Source organism: Mandrillus leucophaeus, unplaced genomic scaffold (genome assembly GCF_000951045.1).
Source record: "Mandrillus leucophaeus isolate KB7577 unplaced genomic scaffold, Mleu.le_1.0 Scaffold174, whole genome shotgun sequence".
Taxonomy (NCBI): domain Eukaryota; kingdom Metazoa; phylum Chordata; class Mammalia; order Primates; family Cercopithecidae; genus Mandrillus; species Mandrillus leucophaeus.
In genome coordinates this window covers 3,328,799-3,335,374 of record NW_012101743.1, presented here as the reverse complement: position 1 = coordinate 3,335,374, position 6,576 = coordinate 3,328,799, and the positions used below count along the sequence as shown (strand labels likewise).

General features: G+C 41.8%; 1 pseudogene; it reads right to left on the bottom strand.

Annotated features, from left to right (window-relative positions):
* Window positions 1–5,241: 5,241 nt before the first annotated feature.
* Window positions 5,242–5,783, bottom strand: LOC105537556 (annotated as a pseudogene).
* Window positions 5,784–6,576: the final 793 nt, after the last annotated feature.

The following is a 6,576-nucleotide window of genomic DNA, read 5'->3' as shown; positions in this document are numbered from 1 at the left end:
ATTTATTTTTTTGAGACAGAGTCTTGCTCTGTTACCCAGGCTGGAGTGCAGTGGCACGATCTTGGCTCACTGCAACCTCTGCCTCCCGGGGTCAAGTGATTCTCTTGCCTCAGCCTCCTGAGTAGTTGGGATTACAGGCATGCGCCACCACATCTGGCTAATTTTTTGTATTTTTAGTAGAAATGGGGTTTCACCATGTTGTCCAGGCTGGTCTCAAACTCCTGACCTCAAGTCATCTGCCCACCTCACCCTCCCAAAGTTCTGGGATTACAGGCATGATCCACCACTCTGGGCCAAAATCTGTCTCTCTTTAGTCTACTAAGATGTAAGCTCTACGAGGGCAGAGGTTTCATCTGGTATACTTCCATATTTTTGGCATTTAAAGCTGTAGCCTACTAGGCACTCAATAAATATTTATTAAATATATGAATGAATGAATGATTCTACTCATAAGATACAGATATATATGAACCAAAATGTCTGTTTATTAATTGACAGTGAGAACTATAACTGTTAAGCAGACCTGAATACTCACATAGGATATTCAGGGAACCCTCTTCGCTTTAGGGAAGTCTTAAGGGGCTATCACACTGCAATAAGAAGTTAGTATAAAACACAACCTTAGAGCAAAGGGAAATATTAAAATACTCTATATAGGTCTTCTATTTTATTTTCTTTTTTTAAATGGACCTGACATTGTGAGCATATCTTCACAGGTAATTCTACCAATCCATCTTCACTTTAGGAATATTCCTTCCAAATAGAATTGTAATATCCATAGAAGCTGCTCTGGGATCACTCCTGCACAGGGCTCTTTGGCTTCTTTTATCCAGTTTCTTTTTTTTTTTTTTTTTGAGATGGGGTTTTGCTCTTGTTGCCCAGACTGGAGTGCACTGGTGGGATCTTGGCTCACTGCAACCTCTGCCTCCTGGGTTCAAGTGATTCTCCTGTCTCAGTCTCCCGAGTAGCTGGGATTACAGGCGCCCACCACCGTGCCCAGCTAATTTTTGTATTTTTCATAGAGACAGGGTTTTACCATGTTGGTCAGACTAGTTTCAAACTCCTGACCTCAGATGATCTGCCCACCTCGGCCTCCCAAAGTAATGGGATTACAGGCGTGAGCCACCGCGCCCAGCTCTTTTATCCAGTTTCTATGTAGCAGAAACACGGATAACTTTTAAGTTTTGCACTTGAGCAAATAGGTGGATGGTGATGTAATTAATTGAGATACAGAAGAAATTTAAGCTTATTGATGACTTTATGTGAATAACTTAGACTGAAGGTGATGTGTCAGGATAAACTATAAAGAGTAAAAGCTTAGGTAAATCCAACTTTAGAGCTTGTTTCATGTTTTCAAACTGTTATATCAAAAGAAAAGTCTATTATGCCAGAGGCTATCCACCAATATCCACATGCTCCCTTACATTTCCAGGCTTTCTTTTTGCCTAAGTGGAACCATGTGGTTTTGTTTTGGGGAGGGAACATGTGTAGGATTGATAACTGCCACTTCTAGGCCTGACCCATGTAATACCCTTCATGATTTTTCATGCTATTAATAAATCTCTTTGCTGTTGTACAGCAGGAAGCAAAGGACTCTGAAATGGTGAAACACGATGCAAGGAACCTGTATCCTTGGGTTTCCCCTCAGAGGAAAACCACCCTGGACAGTTGCTCATACAGGAACCATCTCATGGGACTTTGTGTGAGTGAAAAATCAACCTTTGGTTAAGCCAATGAAATTTCAGTGTTTCTTTGTTACCACAGCAGATTCTAGTCTACCTGACTGTCTCTGTTTGTGTTGGTATACAGAAATATCTGGCTGGGCGCAGTGGCTCATGCCTGTAATCCCAGAACTTTGGGAGGCCAAGGCGGGCAGATCACTTGAGGCCAGGAGTTGGAGACCAGCCTGGCCAACATAGTAAAACCGTGTCTTTACTAAAAATACAAAAAATTAGCGAGGTACGGTGGTGCGTGCCTGTAGTCCCAGCTACTTGGGAGTCTGAGGCACAAGAATCACCTGAGCCCAGGAGGCAGAGGTTGCAGTGAGCCAAGATCATGCCACTGCACTCCAGCCTGGGTGACAGAGTCAGACTCTGTCTCAAAAACAAAAACAGAAACAAACAAAAAGACCAGCCTGGCCAACGTGGTGAAACCCCATCTCTACTAAAAATACAAAAAATTGGCTGGATGTGGTAGTGCACACCTGTAGTCTCAGCTACTCGGGAGACTGAGGCACAAGAATCGCTTGAGTCTGGGAGGCAGTGGTTGATTGCAGTGAGTTGAGATTGTGCCACTGCACTCCAGCCTGGGTGACAGAGTGAGACTCTGTCAAACAAACAAACAAACAAAAAAAAAAAAAAAAGAGAGAGAGGAAGAAAGGAAAGAAAGAAAAAGAAATATCTGAGCTAATAAAGAAAAGAGGTTTGTTTGGCTCATGGTTCCACGGGCTGGAATGTTGGGCCTCTTGGTAAAAGCCTCAGGCTGCTTCCACTCATGGCAGAAGGCAAAGGGGAGCCAGTGTGTGCAGAGATCACATGGAGAGAGAGGAAGCAAGGGAGAGAAGGGGGAGGTATCAGTCTCTTTATAACAACCAGCTCTCATGAGAAGTAATAGAGTGAGAACTCACTCACCACTTCCCTCCCTAGGGCATTAATCTATTCATGAGGGATTTGCCCCGTTACCCAAAGATCTCCTAATAGGCCCCATCTCCAACACTGGGGATCAAATTTCCACATGAGTTTTGGGGGAACAAACATCCAAATGGCAGCACTAACTAATACATCTACACACTGTTGACCACAAGAAAGCCCCCTCTACCTGAGCTACACATGAAGATTATGAGAAGCACTTAATGCTTGACAGTTATGTTAAAGGTTTTTTTTTTCCAGCTTTGTTATGAGCTTAGGGTAATGACCATATATAACTACTTTTGCTCAAGGAAGTCACTGACTTCCCTAAGGAAAATTCATCACTTGACTGAGTTTCAAGAAAAATCTTGTGTCTTTCTGGAACAAAAACCCTTAATCTGAATGATCATAAGCATGATTAGGATTAACTTTACGCAGCCCAAATGTATGCTTATATGATAAGCTTCGTCAGTGTTCTATCCTGCCAGATAAACTGAATGCAATGATTACAAAAACTGTAGCTGCAGCACACATGCCTTTTTTTTTTTTTGAGACGGAGTCTTGCTCTGTCGCCCAGGCTGGAGTGCAGTGGCCGGATCTCAGCTCACTGCAAGCTCCGCCTCCCGGGTTCACGCCATTCTCCTGCCTCAGCTTCCGGAGTAGCTGGGACTACAGGCACGTGCCACCACGCCTGGCTAGTTTTTTGTATTTTTGGTAGAGACGGGGTTTCACCATGTTAGCCAGGATGGTCTCGATCTCCTGACCTTGTGATCTGCCCGCCTCGTCCTCCCAAAGTGCTGGGATTACAGGCGTGAGCCACCGCGTCCGGCAGCACACATGCCTTGATGAAGATTGTGAGGCTGTGGTATTAAATGGTTTTCATTATCTGATTTTCCTAGTTGTGAATTAAACTGAAGAACTTGCTGAAAACATTTTGATCATAATGAAGAGACTCTTGAAATGCTTGATTAAGTGCATTCTAAAGAATTTCCCTAACGTGGATGGCAGTGGTGAGTGACTAATTGTGTCTATTTGGGTCTTCTAGGAAGCAGATGCTAATAAGGAGTTAGGAATGCAGGATGTTGATTGTGGCTAATACCTGTGAAAGATAAAAGGGCAGAGAGCAAGATTGGGTAGGAAAGGCATTCAAACTACGATGCATTATCTGACACATGTGAAAGGATAAGGGGTGGAAACAGAATTGGGCAGAGTTGCCTTAGATTTTAAGGCAGATATGACAAAGTCTTGGTCTCAACCCAGTGGGGAGTTCTGGAGGAAAGACTGCCTCTTAAAAGAGTCTCACATTGGGCAGAAGTGGCCAGGCCCTAGAACTGCCACCTTGCTTAGTTATTGACTGGAGGCTGCTCAGGGAAAGCATGGTTTTGTCAAGAATACTGCAGCCAGTCTTGGAAGGTCCTGCAACCTGAGGCTGTAAGCTAACTTCACTCCTCATAGTTCCACGGCAAAGTCTTTCTTGATGGGAGCTCTGAGCTATGCAGCTCCATGCTTGCCACAGTCCACCCTTGGTGTTGCCTGAATTAACTTCAGAGTTCCTGTTCAGAATTCCTGTGAACCTCTGTCTTCCTGAGGGAAGACTTAGAAGAGGAGGTTAGTGGGAAGAACTACAGGTCATCTTGCTGCAGTTGGTCTCAGGGCTGCCACTAGGTTTTGTTTTCTTCCTTCTCTACAATCCATTCTATATTTGTACTGATTTTCTGCCTGCTTAATCTATCCATTGTTGACAGAGGGGTGTTGAAATCTCCAATGATAATAGTAGATGTATCTAGTTCTTCTTGCAGTTCTATCAGTTTTTGTCTCATTTATTTTGATGCTTTGTTGTTAGGTGCATACATGTTTTAAGATTGTAGTTTTCTTGAGACTTGACCCCCATAATGCCCCATTTTATTTTATTTTTTTCAGAATTGTAAAATTTTATTTTCCACACGTCAACATTCTTATTAATACAGCTTGATCGAAAAAAACTCTGACCATAAGCATGTTGATGATTTCCCTTTGGAACTGGTGAAGTCAGAAAAATAAAATATTTATTTTGAATATATAGCATCCAAAATATTCACTTAATGTGGCCTTATCTGTTTATATTCAAAGGCTTTCTTCCCTTAAAGTAAAGGTTCTAAGATAAATTCAAGATTCCTTTGAATGAAAAAAAGAAAACCGGCTGGGCACAGTGGCTGAGGCCTGTAATCCCAGCACTTTGGGAGGCCAGTGTGAGCGTTTCACTCCCAGGAGTTCAAGACCAGCCTGGGCAACATAGGGAGACCCTGTCTCCACAAAATTGACAAAAAATTAGCCAGGTGTAGTGGCACGCTCCTGTGCTCCCAGCTACTCAGAAGGCTGGGGTGGAAAGATGGCTGGAGCCAGGGAGGTTGAGGCTGCAGTAAGCCAAGATTGATTGCACCACTGCACTCCAGCCTGGGTGACAAAGTGAGACCCTGTCTCGAAAAACAAAAACAAAACCTTCTAAAACAGTGAGCTTACAAAATACAACAGACTGCTAGACACACTTAGTGGCAACGTGAAAGTATGTTCACTGAAAAGAAAATTTGAAGCATGACCATAAACCTTTGTGAAAAACCATAATATGCCCTTTACTTCATTTGTTTTTAACTATTTTATAAATACCAAGAGAAATTGGACACAGTTTGTGATGAAACTTAGAAAAATTTCTTTTTCCATAAAATAAGCATGTAAGTCTTTCCCTTTGGCTGCTTCTTCCATTCCTCCTTCCCTGTGCTGAAGAGATATTGAGTTCTTCCAGATTTTTGCTTAGCTGGGTGGTTTCCGAACTCAATGGACTCTCCAGGTAGGTAGTTCCTGCACAGGGTTTTCCTGTCACTGGATCTATGACTTTTCCAACGTTGAAAACTATCTCAGCCTGTTCATGTTTCACATGCTTTGTTCGTGGAACAGGTAAAGCCTTGAGAAGCACAATATCCCCAGTTGTGCACTGCTGAAGGGCATTGTGAGCAAAGTAGGTTTTTCTCTTATTATAATGCTTTAATAAATAGGGATCCAGAACAAGCCTGGTCACTCTCACTTTAGCAGTCATTTGCATTTTTGTCCAAGTCACCTTCCCCACAATCCATTTGGCATGGACGGATGAACGAACCATGGACATTCTGTGGCTATGGTCACCTCCGCTACTACTGTGCAGCCACCTGACCTGTGGAGTGCCATTCACAGCATGATCCCCATTTTGTTCTTGATGACATTCCTTGTTCTGAAACCTACTTTATCTGATAGAAATATAACTACCCCAACTTTCTTTTGGTTAGTGTTTTTTTTTTCTTTTTGTATATCTGTGGCTATCTTTTTACTTCGTTTTTAATTTTTTTGTAGAGATGGAGTCTCACTGTGTTGCCCAGGCTGGTCTCAAACTCCTGGGCTCAAGCAATCCTCCCGCCTCAGGCTCTCAAAGAGCTGGGATTACAGGTATGAACCACCATACCTTTGACTTTTAATATGTCTCTGTCTTTATATTAAATGTGGGTTTCTTATAAACAGTGTGTAATTGGTCTTTTTTTCTTATCCACTATGACAATCTCTGTCTTTTAATTGGTGCATTTAAACCATTCACATTTAAGGTGACTTTGATATAGTCAGACTAATATCTACCATTTTTATAACTATTTTCTTTCATATATTTATTTAAATTGATACATATTAGATGTACATATTTTTGGGATACATGTGATAATTTGATACATTTACATAATCGGATCAGGGTAATTGGAATATCCATCACCTTAAACATAAATCTTTTTGTTGAATTATTCTCCTCTAGCTATTTTCTTTTTTTATTATTATTATTTTTTATTATACTTTAAGTTCTAGGGTACATGTACACAACGTGCAGGTTTGTTACATATGTATACATGTGCCATGTTGGTGTGCTGCACCCATTAACTCGTCATTTACATTAGGTATA